This window comes from Berghia stephanieae, chromosome 3, assembly GCF_034508935.2.
Source record: "Berghia stephanieae isolate SIO BIC M18660-M18661 chromosome 3, UCSD_Bste_1.3, whole genome shotgun sequence".
In the NCBI taxonomy this organism is placed as follows: Eukaryota; Metazoa; Mollusca; class Gastropoda; order Nudibranchia; family Aeolidiidae; genus Berghia; species Berghia stephanieae.
Window position 1 is genome coordinate 21,092,661 of NC_088362.1, and position 20,000 is coordinate 21,112,660.

At 36.7% G+C, this 20,000-nt stretch overlaps 1 protein-coding gene across 5 annotated transcripts in view; it reads left to right on the forward strand.

Moving 5' to 3' along the window:
- Positions 1–7,872: 7,872 nt before the first annotated feature.
- Positions 7,873–20,000, forward strand: part of LOC144967311 (protein unc-93 homolog A-like) — a 129,282-nt gene continuing 117,154 nt past the window's right edge. For 3 of the 5 annotated variants that reach the window (XM_078904385.1, XM_078904386.1, XM_078904390.1), the window contains exons 1-2: positions 7,873–8,020; positions 8,736–9,018. The gene's annotated coding sequence lies outside the window, so the exon portion shown is untranslated. The remainder of the gene's footprint in view (positions 8,021–8,735; positions 9,019–20,000) is intronic. The other 2 variants (XM_078904389.1, XM_078904387.1) reach the window with 1 other exon arrangement.

Sequence of the window (20,000 nt, forward strand, 5' to 3'; positions counted from 1 at the left end):
CTTCCAAAAAACCCAGTTATAACGTCTGAATTTTAAAAAAGTCCAATAGAATATTTGGGGACCCCGATAGCTCAGTTGATAGAGCACTCTCTTTATACGCAAAGGGCCAGAGATCGATCTCGGGTGCAGTCGATTTTTTTCTGAATCCCTGTCTACTCAGCAATGAATGGGTAGCTGAGTTTGTTAGATCTGGTGAAAAGTCACCATCGACCCCTCTTATCACCTCATCCACCCCCTCTTATTATAACTTCACGTCTCTCTCTTACTCTTCAATGCTCGCTGCCCTCTAATGTGTGTGTGTGGGGGGGGGGGGGGGGGGGGGGGGTAGGAGTTGCGTGTGTGTATCAACGCCACGAACAACTCGATCAACGCCTTGGGCGATGCCATTATCTCCGTTAATGGGGATAAATTTCAAATTTTATTAAATTATCGAAGTAACAATGAAGTACGGTGAGCAAATAAAGAAGGCATCACCCCTCTTCTCTAATTAGGTTACAATTTGAAATGAGTGTGACTACTCCGTGTGTTTTACTCCTGTAGGCCACTGTTTTCATCGTGTAGCGGTCTTTAACGGTTCAAGAATGAACGATCCCACGCTCTCAAAGGTCAAACCGGTTCGAATTTCCAACAGTCTCTCAGGAATGTTCAATGTCGAAAAGGACCGGTCCTAGGACCGGTCCTTGCGGTCTTCATTTCCCAAGGACCGTAGGACCGTGGTCCTTAAGCTTGCCAAGGACCGCCCCGCACTACTAGCATTATCATCGTTATGATGTCGTGCCACCGGATCCGTGGCATAATACCGGAATCACCGCACTGGGCCACATTTGACAATCGTGACGCCTTGAATAGTGTGACGTCATATCGTCTTCTCTTCCGGCGGTTTCTTAACTTCCTGTTCAGCAATTTTATTTTTCATAATGACACGAACCCCCCCTCTCGGAACACGGAGCTGTGTGGATTCAAACAAGACAATGTCATCACCACACGACTCGATTTCAAGTGTCTCTTCTCTGAAGACATGTTTCTGTCGTACTCAGAACAAAACAACGCGTTTTAAAAATAAACATTTTGGCCAAAAATCTCGCCCTTCAAATATGTATTGAGTAAAATGACTTTCATCTTGGCAAAAACTCTAAAACTTGAGAATTGCCGAAGTCCTAAGTTTGAGAGTTGTTTTTTTTTTCCAAGATGAGAGTCATTTTAATCGACGTATATTCAAAGGACGAGTTTTCTGGCCAAAATTTTGGTAATACGGGAGTATCTATTGAATTTGACGAAACTGGTCATACTGATACTACTGTTATTGTTGGGAAAAAAAAAAGAGTTTTGAACGGAAGAGACTGAGGAAGATGTGACGTCAGACTAGAGCTATCAATTCTTTGTGTGAAACATGTTTTTGTGCCGGCAGAATTTAAGTGTTCTTGTTAGCGTTGACAAGAGTAATGTGCTATTAGTTATATTATAGATAGTGTGTGCCTGGCTAAGAAACTCACAACATTGCCATCCGGAAGTATAACGGACCGACACGCAAAACAATGTGCAACCTTGAACATTTATAGTCTGGTTCATACAGTTTAGTGAGAACTACTATATAACATAACCATGGATGGCAAAAAACAATAACAAAGGTCTGAATGACGTCAACTTCATTGTATCTATAGATAGAAAAGGGCAATGACTTGGTAAATACGTGGAAAAAACTGCCTTATATAATGTGTTAACATAATTTTTCACTTATTTTATTTCTTTAATCCCAAAAATTCGTCGGTTGAGGGTTATCTGGTTCTATCTCCATATTTGTTCAAATTGAGAAAAATTGATTTAAAGTTTATATTTTTATCAATAACTATATATAAACTTCAACCATTCTTTTATAGGTACATAGTTTATGTCAATTTCCCGATTTGAACCAATTTTTGTCAGATAAAGCCTTTTAAAAACCTTATTATAACGCTGTAATATCTCAAAACTTTCCAAAAATGGACATAGAACCAAATTAATCCTCAGCCCACGATACATATTTTAAAAAACACCAAAAATAATTTATTCGTCTGGTATTTAAAAGTTTTGATGGAATTTTAGGAAATTTGAGACGAAAGAAAGAAAAAAAATGTATGAGATTAATTCTTAACTTAACCAGCACAGGAAGTGTATCCTGCTACAAACGTCATATTTTAAGGTGGGAAAACAAACATTAACGCTGTTTTCATTTCGCGAAAAGCAATTAAACCGGCACTTGGAGGCATTCGAGATCGATGAGTTTGCCGCATCCTGACGTCAAGCACGAAATTACACTTCGGCGTTAAAACCGGCAAACTGGAACGCGGCACATAGGAAAACAAAAACAAACAAATAAACGAACAAGCAAATAAACGAAGTCTTCAACAGCCTGATTCCAGAAAATACAACAAGATAGCTACGTTTCGGAATCTTTAGAAAAATAATGATGATGATGATGATGATGATGATGATGATGATGATGATGATGATGATGATGATGATGATAATAATAATAATAATAATAGTTCTTGTAAAAAAGACGCATCATTGGTAACATGTTATTAAATCGAGATTTAGTTTACTATGCTTGTTTGGTTTTTCTTTTAGGGGTGGGGGGGGGGGGGGGGTGGGGTGAGGGTATTGATTGAAATCGTGAATTTAATATAGATTTAATACAGATTACGGTAAGGAAACATATTACAGGTTATATTTCGGTAAATGGAGAAAAACATAAAGTCTCACTTCCCGTTTACGTGACATCAACAGTTGACGAGGAGCGATGCTGATGACAAATCTTTTCAGTGAAATTTGAGAAGCACAAGAGGTAACGAAAACATATTATTTTTTTTTCTCCACATATTACAGGAGCTGATATATTGGTCGCCTTTGCTTTTGAAAGTTACTGGCGGTGTCGAATTCCTTTGGAAAAGCTCGCGTTGAAGAAGAAAGAGGACTTCGAGTTCACGTTGAAGCTGTTGTTTCTTTTCTGAGTTTCTTTTTCCCCAACAACCGAAATACTAACCAGTGTTTAAAATAACCGTCAGCTTCACTCATCTCCTGAGGGTAGAGGACAGTAATCAGACCCACAAGCAGAACTCGTTATCAAGTTTTAATAATAATAATAAAAAAAATAAATGAAATGGGGGTCATTATTATCCGGGGAGGAAGCAGCAGCCCTCTCTTTTTTTTTTTTCTTTTTCGTTTTTTGATTTTCATTTTATTATTATTGGAAACAATTTCCTTTTCTTTTTTTATTTACTGGAAATAAGAAATTCAAAATCTTGGTCTTGGTACTTTCTTCTTAATTGTAGATAGCTATAGATGGAACGAAATTGACGTCACTCAGCTCTTTGTTATTGTTTTTAGACAGACATTTTAATGATTTATTTACCACTAAATTCTATCAGACTATAAATAATCAAGGTTACATATAGTTTTGTGTGTTGGTACTTCGTCTCCGGCTGGCGGATGTAGTGAGCATTTTAATTAAACCCATCAATAAAGTGCAACATACTATCAAAACTTAGCATTTATATAGAGCAGCATCCACTAAACCTGCTCAAAGCGCTTTAGAAGATGTTCTTAGCCAACAGCAAAAATTAACACGTAGAACGAAGCAGAAAGCTCTGTAAGGTTATAATACAATTTTTACCACGGAGACAGCCCTGACAACGGCCAGGTACTCATTTTATACCAGAGTACTGTGAGAAAAAAGCCTTTTCCAAGGACTTAACTAAACGCCGTTTAGAGTGGGCATGGGACTCGAATCCTAGACCTTCCGATCCGAATGCGAGTGTCATACCACAAGACCACATAGCCTCCTCTTCTTCTTCTTCCCCTCCTCCTCCTCTTCCTCTTCTTCCTTCTTCTTCTTCTTCTTCTTCTTCTTCTTCTTCTTCTTCTTCTTCTTCTTCTTCTTCTTCTTTCTTCTTCTTCTTCTTCTTCTTCTTCTTCTTTCTTCTTCTTCTTCTTCTTCTTCTTCTTCTTCTTCTTCTTCTTCTTCTTCTTCTTCTTCTTCTTCTTCTTCTTCTTCTTCTTCTTCTTCTTCTTCTTCTTCTTCTCTTTGGAGTGCAGCGTTTATCACATATTCTCCTGATCGAGTCAACTCTCTCTCTCTCTCTCTATCTCTCTCTCTCTCTCTCTCTCTCTCTCTCTCTCTCTCTCCCTCTCTCTATCTCTCTTTCTTTTCTATCTATCTCTCTTGCCTTCTCTCATTCAAATCATCCAAAATAGTGTTTGCTTGCGATTAACATCTAAAAAATAAAACACCAACAAAAAACAAAACAAAACAAAACAAATAATAAATCAAATCAAAGAAAAAAACAAAACAACAAAAGACAAAAACATAAAGAAAAAAAAAAGATGCAAAACACCCCCCCCCCCCCCCAAAAAAAAGCCCTCCAACAAACAAACAAAAAACAACAACAAAAAACAAACACAAAATCACCCCCCCCCCCCCCCCCCCAACAACAACAAAAAAAAAAAAAACAAAACAAAAAACAAAAAACAAAACAAAAACAAAACAAAACAAACAGAAAAAAAAAACTCCAACAAACCCTGGGCCTCTATATTAAAAGCAAAATCCGGAAAACAGACACATGAACCAGACTTAATTAAGAGATAATGGTAAACAAGCGCAACACCCATACAAGTCAATGGGAGCCATATTTTCTACTATTACAATAACTTACATCTTGGTCTTATTCAATACTGGTAGGATTCTGGTAGTTCATAAAGTACATTAGCTTAAATCTAATTTGGATCACGCTCCACAAAATACTGATAGGTTGCATGGCCTGGCTGAAATCACAACTTTGTCTTTTTTTTTCTTTCAACTGTCCTCATAACCGGAGACTACTGTATTATCAAAACAGAACAAACATGTTTTCATGACAACAACACTACACGAGCTGGCTGGCTGGGGATATACAAGACGCAAACAATGGCTGCTCCTCAATCGAATTACATCATTAAGACGCCCCATTAACGGTACTTGTTGATTCAGTGGGTATTAATAATTCTCTCAAGAAAAATGATATTAATGGAGAAATAAACACCACAAAATAGACGCCGCCTGTTTACTGTCCTTGACATTTAAAGAGTTAAAAGATTCTTAGTTCAGAGTTCAGTCGACTCTGCTTAATGGAGACTTTAATTTATTCGAATTCCCAAAGGTGTGCTATCAAAGTATTATGAATGATCTGTAAGTATGCATTATAAATACTAATGAATTTTCATTTTATCGCTAATGCAGTATTGGGGCCATAACTTTCGTAAATTTTGTACTTTATCATAATCGACAGTATCAGAATCCTTACATTTTTTTTCAACCCTACTAAGCGTTGTGTCCTTGGATAATGCACATCAAGTGATTTATAAGTGAATGAGTAATTACGAGCCTAAGCAGTGATGGATTTTATCGTACTACTACTACTACTACTACTACTACTACTACTACTACTACTACTACTACTACTACTACTACTACTACTACTACAACAACTACTACTACTACTACTGCTACTACTGGTACTACTACTACTATACTACTACTACTACTACTACTACTACTACTACATACACTACTACTACTACTACTACTACTACTACTACTACTACTACTACTACTACTACTACTATACTACTACTGTACTACTACTACTACTACTACTACTACTACTACTACTAACTACTACTACTACTATACTACTACTATACTACTACTATACTACATACTACTAACTACTACAACTACTACTACTACTACTACTACTACTACTACTACTACTACTACTACTACTACTACTACTACTACTACTACAACAACTACTACTACTAATTTATGGAAAACATTCTTTTTTATCATTTGCTCTGCGTTCAATAATGAAAAATAAAACAAAAATCGATGATCTACTCGTAGCATGAAAATTATATCTAGTATTTGTGACGAAAATGTGAGGATAAAGTGGATATTTTCTTTCACACTTTTTTGAACCTTTGATAAACTATTTCTTCTGTTATATCATTGGTGCCAGACAGTCAAAATTTTCAATTATTCTTTATTATTGAGAACGGAGAAACCAAAAAACCCCCGTAGAAAACTACTTTTTCCTATTGTTTATCATAACTTAGCACTGGATTATTTTTGTGGAGAATATTATTATTATTATTATTATTATTATTATTATTATTATTATTATTATTATTATTATTATTATTATTATTATTATTATTATTATTGATAATAATAATAATAATATTAATAATAATAATAATAATAATAATAATAATTAATAATAATAATAATGATAATAATAATAATATATCTTTATCGTCCTAAAAAGTGGTTGGTTACAAATTTATAACAGCGCAATATTATTGCGTACATACATAACATAATATGTATACACACTCACATAATATATGCACACTAGTAACATCGTAGTCATCATCACCACATCATCATTATCATCATCATCATCATCATCATCATCATCACAACAACCTTCCTAATATTTCCGTTACAATCCTTCACATTCACCATTCCTCTACAACACCATCACCATCCTCATCATACTCCATTTTAGATTATTTTCCTGTAACAAGTTGTAAGAGGAAAAGCTTGTGCTTTGATATCCCTCATCAGAAAGACAAAGGTCTCTCTCTCTCTCTCTCTCTCTCTCTCTCTCTCTCTCTCTCTGTCTCTCTCTGTGTCCCTCTCTTTTATTTTCTCTCTTCCACTCTCTTCCTTTCATTCTCTCCTCCAGTCCATCTTCATTACCCCTCTCTTCCTTTATTTCTTTCATCTCTTTCATTCTTTCTCTCTTTCTCTCTCTTCGATTACGACCGACGTGCATTTATTTGCAGGTCTGATAGCCCAATTCCTCATGGGCTCATTGTTGTAACGGAAATCTAAAAAAAGAAAAATGACGCAAAATATTATCCGTTACAATTATGTTAAACTGGGCCCAAAATTGCGTTCGGATGTCAGACCTGCATTTTGTTGTACTACAACCGTTCGTCACAACTCATAATTTGTTATGAAGTAAATTTTTTCTGGCTAAAATGTAAATGATGTTGCTCGACGCTCGAATAAATAAATAACAATGTGAAATTGAATGTAAGCTTCAATTTAATATACGAAAACTGATAAAATGGACGTTTCGGACTTCCCCTTTATCAACAAAACAGGATGAATAAAACACTACAGACGAGTGAGATAATGTGGTAGTGGCGTTGATTCATCTTAACGCCAGACCACATTATCTCATTCGTCTGTAGTGTTTCATTCATCCTGTTTTGTTGATAAAGGGGAAGCCCGAAACGTCCATTTTACCCATTTTCGTATATTTAATTCAAGCTTAAATACAATTGGATTCAATAGTCTGATGTCACGTCGCCCAGCAACGGCGGCCATCGTGGTTCTAAACAAAGAAAATCGGTATTTTTTATTCTTCATGCTGGCTAGAACTTTTCATATGTCTTGTGATCAGAATGTGTAAAAGTCAAAACATGATCAGATTTATAATGGGTTTTTTTTCTCCCTTTGGATACGCTTTTATGCTCGTCGGAGAAATATTTCATAAGGGCGTCCGCCATTGTTCCGATAGTTTAGAGCCAGTTACTAAGTTACCATGCGTAATTACGAGTGAAATGACGTTACGACTGTTGAAGCGTATTTCACATTGTCATTTATTTCTGGCCAAAATGTAAAGTCACGCTTTATTAGAATTTGGCCGTGTTCGTCCTTACGCCGCACCTGCTCCTACTGCTGCTGGTAGCAAGCACTACGATGTCCCAAGAACTCTGAACTCCCTCCTTCTTCCGCACGAGCGAGCTGATATTATAATCCCCGCACCTCACGCTCTCACCACGACGTGGGCAATCATCTCTCTTGTCGTCCACTTGTTGCCTCTCCGTTCTTGGAATTAATAGTCCGCCATCGTTTTCTCGTTGAAACACCAAGGCCGTGTATTTCGTTGTTTATTTTTGAATTTCGAACGGAAGCAGATATCATTATGTATGTATGATAACAGTTTATCTCTCCTGGTGATTCTGAGTTCATAATATCGGTGCTTGTGATAATTTCTTGCCCAGTTCTTGTTTGATGGTTCCGAATGGTTGAGAGTTATTAGATTTATCTAAGTATATTTTAGACACGATGATGTCAAAAAAAAAAAAAAGAAGAAAAACAGATAATACATTATTTAGATGAAAGTTGAATGAATGAAATAAATACTAAAATAAGAAAATAATTATATAAATAAACAAACAGACAAACAAACAAATAAATAAATAAATAAATAAATAAATAAATAAATAAATAAATAAATAAAATAAGTGAATAAGAGAAATAAAACAAATATAAGCAAATTATTAAATAAATGTATTTATAGATACATAAACAACTATACACAAATATAGTTAATAACAAGGAATTAAGCTTCACAGTTTTTTAACAATTAAAATCTAGATATAATGTTTGTTTTAAAGAATAGAATTTCACATGAAAAAAATAAATTATAATCGATATGTTGAGATACACTGTATACAAATACCTAGTACCGAGGTGCACTTATTTGCAGGTCTGATAACCAAATTCCTTCTGGGCTCATTGTAATGGAAATCTTTAAAAAATGACGCAAAATATTGTCCATTGCAACAATGTTAAACTAGGCCCATAAGCGGGTTCGGATATCAGACCTGCATAATATATGTACACGTTGTCTAACTAGTACCTATTTGGACATGAAAAAACTCCCACCAAAATATTCACTAAACGTGCTCAAATCGCTTTACAAAGGTGTGGAATTGCTAACTAAAACATTATCTATCTACTTCTATGAATTGGATTGATAATACTCGATAACAAAAGACTGAATGAAATGAAATATCTAGTGTTTCATTGGAGTTTTTCTATGCTTTCGATTAGAAGTCGTGGTAGAAACTGAAGGTGGAAAAACTGAACACGTTCATTTATTTGACGTTAAAGTGTTTGTTATTCATTGACAATAATGGGTAAGTTTGATATTTAATGTCTTGTTCATTTCTTGTCTGTTTTTTTTTTTTTTCTTTTTTTTGTACGGGTTTCTGATCTATGTGCGGCTATTTGGTCTCGTGGTATGACACTAGCTTTCGGATCGGAAGGTCCTGGGTTCGAGCCTCGCGCTTGGCGCATAGTTGAGTCCTTGGAAAAGACTCTTTACTCACATTCTCTCACCGTACTCAGGTGTAAAATGAGTACCTGGCCATTAACAGCGTTGTCTTTGTCCGAAAAATTGTAATATCGCCTAATAGGCGTTATGTCCCGTCCTACATGTTAAATGTTGCCGTTGACCAAAGACCCCCTGTAAAGCGCTTTGAGCACATTTAGTGGATATTGCCCTATATAAAAGCTCATTAAAATTATTTTTTTTTAAATCTAGAGTGCTATGTTATACATGCAGCTTGACTTTTTAACCCGTAGGTCCTGGGTTCGAGCTCCGCTCTGGGCAACACAAAGTTCAATCCTTGGATTGGAGACGTCTCTTGACTCACATTGTCTCACCCTACTCAGCATGATAATAAAAGACAGAGAAGTTGTGATGCCACACCTTCTGTTCTTCCGGTTCTAAACTCATTGGAAGTGTGTGTGTGTGTGTGTGTAAACAGGGCATTCGGAGGACTAATAATGAATAGGTGACATATTGAATCAAAAGGTGGCACAACTATTTTAGTAAGATGTATAGGCAAATTATTAGGATTACGGGACGTAAAAGACTGAGGATGGATGATCTTCATCGACGACCAGCATATAATATTGCTTAGGCCAGAAAATAAGATGCCATCGCTCTAAAACCAGAAGATCATTCACACAAGGTATATATCTAGTCCACCGGAGGGGCGGTTTTGCACTCTTTCAATGAGATTGGAACCAGTTTGTTGACATCACACTTTTGTTTTCTATTGACCAGTCAGAGCGCTGTCTCTGTCAACAATTAAAAGATAAATAAATAAAAATAATTTAATAATAAACCCAAAACCCAAGGTTCATATTTGTAGCTATTTCCAGCTATTTGATCAACCTGACATACCATTGTTTTGAGATAGTGGCTTATATCTATGTACCGTTCTAACAGAAAAATTACAATATAAACACGCTTTTTTGTATCTCAACCACAATAATGACAACAAAGCACACTGCATGATGCCTTTAGTTGTCATTATTTTAAAAAATAGAATATATTAAAATTCCCGTTGTTCATCCCATAGGGAAAATTTGAATCTAGGGTATATTCCATGGGAAGACTGGAATAACCCAGGCATCAGCCGCAGTGCAGCGCCACACAAATTGAGCTAGGGCGAGGTGACTTGCTCAAGGCCACACAGCGCAGTGGCGGGTGATCGAACTCGGTACCTTTCGGGTACAAAGCAAAGACCGTACCGCTGAGCCACGCTGCCCAAACAACTCCTCTAAGATCTTCTAAAAATTTGGACGCATGTTTTTGCGAACGCGAAGAAGAAGAAGAAGGAGGCATCGTTATTTCGATCACAGGAACCTGCCGTCCGCAGACAAAACGCATTACAAAAATAAGCACGATTTATTTTCTCTATCACGATAAAGTCAACAATGCACACAGTTTTAACCCTCTCCTTACCAACTGTAGGGAAATCGTCACATTCGTTACGATACAACCAACATTTTTCTTATTCAAATTTCTCTTGTACATCATTAAATTTAAAGAAAATGAACAGTGTGTTGAAGAACATGTTTTGTTAAAGAAATTATTTATCGCAAGAACTTAGATCTACTGTTATTGTGTCTGAGTGATAAAAAAATCCATTTTTGTGTTATATTTGGGTGTGAAGTTTTGGGGAAAATCCTGAAAATGGCTGGTAAGGAGAGAGTTAATGCTTCAGTTATGTTTGCCCCCCCCAAAAAAAAAACTCCTCTAAGATCTTCTAAAATTTGGACGCATGCTTTTTTTTATAGAGCAAAGTAATCTGCCATACATGACAAAAATCATTATAAAATAAACACGATTTTTTTTCTCCATCACGATAACGATAACACATTCCCTGCAATTCATGTAATGCCTTCTGTTATCATGTTTGCCCAAACAACTCGTCTAAGATCTAAAAATTTGGACGCATGTTTTTGCGAACGCAAGGAAGAAGAAGAAGGACGCATGTTTATTTCGATCACAGGAACCTTGTAACGAAATGCTTCCGTGTAGGCTTCAGTTTACGACAGGATGTACGTCGTCGTAGTATTAGTTGTTGTTGTTATTGAATCCCTCCGGAACAACCCTTCTTTTGTTGATACAGGTCGTATCAGATCATGCACCTATGGCCCGGAAGTTTGAATTAAACTACGTAGTGTGGGTGTTATTGTGAGAAAGGCATCAATCTTGTTTTCTCCGTAAACTTATAAGCAAAGTAGGATCCCTGTATTCTACGGGAGTGACTTTGTTATGGTATGGCTTGATTGATATCTCGTAACTATGGGGCTGACGAATTTATTTATCCTTGATATGAGGATGTCCGGTATCAGGATGGGTTGTTGTTGTCCATGATTATGGAATCTGGGGGAGTTTTAAGGAATTTCAGATGTTTACGGATATGACTAACATCCGGTTGTGTGGGTAGAATTTTGCTTCGTTTGCTTGATTTTTGCCTATAAATGCCAGAGTTTTGAGCAGTTTCTTCAGACCACTCAGCGGAGTCTTTTAGGCTCATTGTCTCAAAAGAGACCAGACAGCGGAGTCTTTTAGGCTCATAGTCTCTAAGCGATAACCACAGCGGAGTCTTTTAGGCTCATTTGTTTAACTCTTGTGTAGAGTTGGATTAAAGTCTTGTGTAGACTTTGTAGTGCTCAAAGTTCGAGCTGAAACACGTTTTGTGTTAACTCTTGTGTAGAGTGTGATTTAAGTCTTGTGTAGACTTTGTGGTGCTCAAAGTTTGAGCTGAATCAAGTTGTGTTATAACTCTTGTGTAGAGTTTGATTAAAGTCTTGTGTAGACTTAATTTGTGATTTCAATAATCTGTTCGGCTCTGGTGAGATTTTTGAATAATATGTTGCGATTACAATTATGATTGTGTTTTGATATCAATATCATAATATCACTTTAAATTTTGATTCTCAATTAATTAATCAGATAATGAAATTAATTGTGTAATATATTCTTGTTGTAAAGAAAATAAGCTTTTCTTGCTATAAAGCATTATTATTTCATATCTACAAAGTAAAGCAATATTAATCAACATTAATAAATTGATTTGTTAAAGTAAAATAATATTTACTCACAAATTAAGTGAGTTCGAATATAGATAGAGTTATATTCGTATGATTGTCATATTATAACAAAATCATTTTCTTTCTTTAAAGTGAATGAGCCGTTGGAGGCTGGGCTTTAACAAGCCAACTTTAGGCTATACGCTCATAGCTTGACACTAATAGAAACTGAACATTTGCCTGTTTTATAAGTTACCTGTGAAGAACCATTTGCTTATTTTAATATCAGAACATTGAGAAACAATTGATCTGTTTATGAATACTGTGAAATCAGAACAATTTCAAGAAGAGACAAATTAACAATATTAGAACAACCTTACAGTTTTGTTGAATATCAAGGACACTCTTTTGGCTTTCTTCTACACGTCTGGATTGTGTTTAGTTAGTTAGTTAATTATTAGTTGCCTGTATGACTGTGATGGTTGCAACCTATCTGTGAGATTGTCTGATGTGGTAGCGGTTTGGTAAAGTATTGATAATTAATTGATTTAATTATATATTTTCATATCGCTTTCATATCATATTCATCATCACACCATCTCCATCAATTTGTCATCCATCCATTTGATTTCATACTTATGACATCTATCATTTCATCTTCATATCTCATAATATCTTCGTTATATTGTAATAAAATATATCTTCATTTAGCTTCAAAACCTTTATCAACGTATTGTGTTTGGTTATTGATCGGTGTCGTAGCTTGAATATAGCACACATAAACAAGGTTGCAAACTGCGCTACATAAGCATACGGTTTACGTGCGCACTTTGTGACATAATTTGGTGTCAGAAGTGGGATTCTTAGTGTTGTGCATTCAAGAGACATCGCGACCAAACAATTGTTGAGACAGGTTAGGGAGTTGTTTGAAACTCGAGATAGATAATATCTTTGAGCTTAAAGCAAATTGGTATCCATTTAATGGTTATAAGACTGTCATTATACGCAAGGTGTAATACAAGTTATTCTGGTAATTTTCATTTGTTCGGTTCTAAGTTGTCAGTCATCTGACATAGTGATACGGATCACTGACTTAGCGCGAAAGCGGTACTCGCGCTGTAAAGCCTCCATTGTCCCCCCTCTCCCTTTTGTAAGGAACGAAGGTGGTTGTTGGGGTAATTTGATTCCGTGTAGGAATCTGGGAGAATATTGTGTTGGTCCCGTGTGAGGATCTGTATTAAATCATTTGTTCTGACTTTCTATGCACATATAGTAAGTCAAGGTATTGATTCTGTGTAAGAATCTGGGTGAAGATATTTTGTTGATTCTGAGAGAGAATCTGGGGGAAGATATTTTATTGATTCTAAGAAAGAATCTGGGTGAAGATATTTTGTTGATTCTAAGAAAGAATCTGGGTGAGGATGTTTTGTTGATTCTAAGAGAGAATCTGGGTGAAGATATTTTGTTGATTCTAAGGAAGAATCTGGGTGAAGACATTTTGTTGATTCTGTGTAAGAATCTGGGTGAAGATATTTTGTTGATTCTAAGAAAGAATCTGGGTGAAGATATTTTGTTGATTCTGAGAGAGAATCTGGGTGAAGATATTTTGTTGATTCTGAGAGAGAATCTGGGTGAAGACATTTTGTTGATTCTAAGAAAGAATCTGGTGAAGAAATTTTGTTGATTCTGAGAGAGAATCTGGGTGAAGACATTTTGTTGATTCTAAGAAAGAATCTGGGTGAAGATATTTTGTTGATTCTAAGAGAGAATCTGGGTGAAGATATTTTGTTGATTCTAAGAGAGAATCTGGGTGAAGATATTTTGTTGATTCTAAGAGAGAATCTGAGTGAAGATATTTTGTTGATTCTAAGAGAGAATCTGAGTGAAGATATTTTGTTGATTCTAAGAAAGAATCTGGGTGAAGATATTTTGATTCTGAGAAAGAATCTGGGTGAAGATATTTTGTTGATTCTGAGAAAGAATCTGGGTGAAGATATTTTGATGATTCTGAGAAAGAATCTGGGTGAAGTTATTTTGTTGATTCTGAGAAAGAATCTGGGTGAAGATAGTTTTTATGATTCCGTGAGGGGAATCTGGGTGAAGCTATTTTGTTGATTCCGTGTGGGGAATCTGGGTGAAGCGTTGGTTCCGTGTGAGGACCTGTATTAAATCAGTTGTTTTGACTCTAATATACGTCTATATTAAGTCAATGTTTTGAATTCCGTGTAGGAATCGGTAATAATTGCCTGTTTTGAATCTGTTTTGGGATCTATATTGACCGCCTTTCGTTAATAAGGTTACTTGTAATACCACTTTATTCTACGTGAAAGTAACATTTACGGCAACAGTGTTGATAAACATATTGAAGTTTGTTTATTTGAATTTGAATTGGTTTGATTAATTGTCTTAGAGATGGATGTGGAAAGATTAATTAAACTTGGAGAAAAATTGGAGTTAAGGGGTGAAGATCTCCGTGCTTGGGTGACAGCCCAGTTACAAGAAGATGAAGAGAGAAAAGAGAAGGAGAGAGAACGTGCCAAAGAAGAGGAGGAGATAAGCAGAGCACGAGCTCAAAGACAAGAAGCTCTGATGGAGAAAGAGCTTGAACTGCTTAGGTTAAAGTCGGAGTGTCAGGCTTCCTCCAACAACGACAGTATGACAAGTGACATTCGATCATTTACTCATGCTCCCACTGTTAAGAGTCCTCGACTTCCATGTTTTGACGAAAACAAGGATCATGAACCACCGAAATGCATGACACACGGCAAGGTGGAGTTGAAGTGTGGATGTGTGATGCCGATGTTGTCTGTTGAAGGAAGGGACAACCATGAGCCCAAATAATTGTCGAGATCGATGTGATCTTGAGGCATTTCGATGATCTAACTAAATGTTGTACCAAATTTAGTCTTAGGGGGAGATATGTAACGAAATGCTTCCGTGTAGGCTTCAGTTTACGACAGGATGTACGTCGTCGTAGTATTAGTTGTTGTTGTTATTGAATCCCTCCGGAACAACCCTTCTTTTGTTGATACAGGTCGTATCAGATCATGCACCTATGGCCCGGAAGTTTGAATTAAACTACGTAGTGTGGGTGTTATTGTGAGAAAGGCATCAATCTTGTTTTCTCCGTAAACTTATAAGCAAAGTAGGATCCCTGTATTCTACGGGAGTGACTTTGTTATGGTATGGCTTGATTGTATCTCGTAACTATGGGGCTGACGAATTTATTTATCCTTGATATGAGGATGTCCGGTATCAGGATGGGTTGTTGTTGTCCATGATTATGGAATCTGGGGGAGTTTTAAGGAATTTCAGATGTTTACGGATATGACTAACATCCGGTTGTGTGGGTAGAATTTTGCTTCGTTTGCTTGATTTTTGCCTATAAATGCCAGAGTTTTGAGCAGTTTCTTCAGACCACTCAGCGGAGTCTTTTAGGCTCATTGTCTCAAAAGAGACCAGACAGCGGAGTCTTTTAGGCTCATAGTCTCTAAGCGATAACCACAGCGGAGTCTTTTAGGCTCATTTGTTTAACTCTTGTGTAGAGTTGGATTAAAGTCTTGTGTAGACTTTGTAGTGCTCAAAGTTCGAGCTGAAACACGTTTTGTGTTAACTCTTGTGTAGAGTGTGATTTAAGTCTTGTGTAGACTTTGTGGTGCTCAAAGTTTGAGCTGAATCAAGTTGTGTTATAACTCTTGTGTAGAGTTTGATTAAAGTCTTGTGTAGACTTAATTTGTGATTTCAATAATCTGTTCGGCTCTGGTGAGATTTTTGAATAATATGTTGCGATTACAATTATGATTGTGTTTTGATATCAATATCATAATATCACTTTAAATTTTGATTCTCAATTAATTAATCAGATAATGAAATTAATTGTGTAATATATTCTTGTTGTAAAGAAAATAAGCTTTTCTTGCTATAAAGCATTATTATTTCATATCTACAAAGTAAAGCAATATTAATCAACATTAATAAATTGATTTGTTAAAGTAAAATAATATTTACTCACAAATTAAGTGAGTTCGAATATAGATAGAGTTATATTCGTATGATTGTCATATTATAACAAAATCATTTTCTTTCTTTAAAGTGAATGAGCCGTTGGAGGCTGGGCTTTAACAAGCCAACTTTAGGCTATACGCTCATAGCTTGACACTAATAGAAACTGAACATTTGCCTGTTTTATAAGTTACCTGTGAAGAACCATTTGCTTATTTTAATATCAGAACATTGAGAAACAATTGATCTGTTTATGAATACTGTGAAATCAGAACAATTTCAAGAAGAGACAAATTAACAATATTAGAACAACCTTACAGTTTTGTTGAATATCAAGGACACTCTTTTGGCTTTCTTCTACACGTCTGGATTGTGTTTAGTTAGTTAGTTAATTATTAGTTGCCTGTATGACTGTGATGGTTGCAACCTATCTGTGAGATTGTCTGATGTGGTAGCGGTTTGGTAAAGTATTGATAATTAATTGATTTAATTATATATTTTCATATCGCTTTCATATCATATTCATCATCACACCATCTCCATCAATTTGTCATCCATCCATTTGATTTCATACTTATGACATCTATCATTTCATCTTCATATCTCATAATATCTTCGTTATATTGTAATAAAATATATCTTCATTTAGCTTCAAAACCTTTATCAACGTATTGTGTTTGGTTATTGATCGGTGTCGTAGCTTGAATATAGCACACATAAACAAGGTTGCAAACTGCGCTACATAAGCATACGGTTTACGTGCGCACTTTGTGACGAACCTGCCGTCCGTAGGCCAAACGCATTATAAAATAAGCACGATTTTTTCTCCATCACAATAATGTCAACAATGCACATAGCAATAATGCCTTCAGTTATCATGTTTGCCCCAAAATACTCCTCTAAGATCTTCTAAAAAATTGGACGCATGCTTTTTTTTTTTAGAGCAAAGTAATCTGCAAAGGACTCAACTATGCGCCGAGCGAGCGAGGCTCGAACCGAGGACCTTCCGATCCGAAAGCGAGTGTCATACCACACGGGACAACATACAGATACAAGTCTATTGACAATCCAGATCGTACACAGCAAAGCTATTCATTCACCACTAAAAACGCATTACAAAATAAACACGATTTTTTTTCTCAATCACAATAATAACAACACATTCCCTGCAATACACGTAATGCCTCTGTGACATATGCTTGCGCAATCAACACTTCTAAGATATGCTAAAAATGTGGACGAATGTCTTTTAATACCAAAGTAACCTGCCGTAAATTGTTGACAAAACGCATTTCTTCAATTTGGAACTCGAGGCTTATTTGAAGGGGTCCCGGTGGCTCAGTTGGTAGAGCACTCGCTTCACATGCAAAGGGACCAATGTCGATCCCCGGGTGCTTTCGAGATTAGATTTTTTTCTGACTTCACTGTCCACCATGCAGTGATTGGTTTTCTGGGTCTGTTAGATCTGGCGGAAAGTACTTTGCGATGGACTAGCGTCCGATCAAAAGGATAGCTAGCAATTGTTAGTGTCCGTTTCACGCTATAGACACCGGGATAAACTCCGGCTCTGAATGTCTGCAAAGAAGAAACTTGACTAGTTGAGGGTTATCACATTTCATTGATATTAATTTGTTGAAAAATAAACAAACAAAAACAACCATTAAAACATCAACAAAACTTGAGCATTTATCTAGCGCAATATCAACTAAAAGTGCTCAAAGCGCTTTACTGGAGACCCTGCCAACAGCACAACTTAACACAGAGGACGAGACATGACGCCTGTTAGACGATATTACAATTGTTTTCTTGCAGAGAAAACGCAGATAACGGCCATGTACTCATTTTATACTTGAGTACAGTGAGAGAATAATATGAATAGCGAGTCTTTTCCAAGTACTTAACTATGCACCGCTCACAGCAAGACTCGAACACAGGACCTTTTGGTCCGAAGGCGAGTGTCATACCACAGTACCACATAGTGCGGCTATGCGGTCTATTAGTGGTATGACACTCGCTTCCGGATCTGAAGGTCATAGGTTCGATTCTCGCTCGGCACATAGATGGGTCCTTGGAAAAGGCTCTTTACTCACATTATCTCACCGTACTCAGATGTAAAATAAGGACCTGGCCGTTAACAGCGGAAAAATGTAATATCGCCTTATAGGCGTCATGTCCTGTTCTACATGTTAAGTATTGTTGTTGGCCAGGGATCCCTTGTAAAGCGCTTTGAGCACTTTTAGTGGATATTGCGCTATACAAAAGCTCTCAATTATTATTATAGCCGCCTATTAAAAAGTTTAACATTTCTGGCTAAGATGAAAAAAAGGACGTTTTGTGAGTGAATATCAGAATCGCATCACTCGCCAATATTCTTGACGGTTTTCGGATTTTTTTATCCTTCCTCATCTTTTTTTCTTTTTCTCTCGTCTATTTCTATTATCTCTGTTTAATCATCCTCTGGTCCTTTCAATTAACGCCCCATTCTCAACTCTACCATAATCTGGAAAAACACATAATATTAACAAATTTGACCAGAAAACTCGTCCTTCAAATATCGATCGATTTAAATGACTCTCATCTTGGCAAAAACTCCCAGACCCGCGACTTCGCCGAAGAGAGTCATTTAAATCGATCGATATTTGAAGGACAGGTTTTCTGGCCAAATTTTTAAACATGTGTTTTTCCAGAGTACGGCACCACTGTTTTCAAGGCGTCACCAATTTAACTTCACCTGACCCTAACTAGTATTAAAGGTCGGTTTTCTGTAAACAAAGACGATATTATATTATTACGACCAGTAGTTCTTAGGAACCACAACGTTCAAGTTGAGAGTAAAACTAGCAGTAAAATTTGGCTTTCTATCCTTTAGATAGGATACCAAAAAATAATAATTGAGCTTTTATTAGCGCAATATTCACTAAACGTGGTCAAAGCTCTTTACAAGGGTCCCTGGCCAACAGCAACATTTAACATTTAGGACGGGACATGACACCTGAAAGCCAATATTACATTTTATCGGACAGAGACAACGCTGTTAACGGCCAGGTACTCAGTTTACACCTGAGTACGGTGAAAGAATGAGAGTAAAGAAACTTCTTCAAGGACTCAACAATGCGCCGAGCGAGACTCGAACCCACAACCTTCCGATCCGAAAGCGAGTGTCATACCACAAGACCACATAACCGCACAGATACCAGTCTATTATTGGCAATCCAGATCTTAGACATCAAAGCTATTCATTCACCACTAGTTGCGCAAGGGGGTTAAAATCGACTAAATCTGGGATTGAAAGAAGGTTTCTCTCTACTAGGCTTCGGTCGAGGAGCTGCCTAACAGCAAGTGCGTTACATCGGTGGGGTCTAACTTCCTGTCCAATATGTCCACGCTGTGGGCAAGAACCCGAGACGGCAGAGCATCTAGTCGAAAGGTGTGTTGTGACGATGCTACCAGGCGGGTTCGCGACGGTGCACGAATGCGGACCAGACTTTGCTGATTGGGTCGATCGTCATAACATAGTAGTGTGAGAACCATAAGAGGCTGCTGTCTTAGCACCACCTTTTGATCACCCGTAACTCCGTAACGATTTACTGTATAAGGTTCCTGACCTCCCATAGTGGGCAGGGATGCACATTCTGTGTCTTCTATCCCCCCTATTATATCTGTCTTCCAACATACTGTCTGTCTTTGTCTTGGAATGAGATTATTTGGTGTTGTCCTGGTCGTGGCCGAATACACTGACTGGGAGGAGATAGTCAAATGTATAGTTTTGGGAGGTGATATTTTT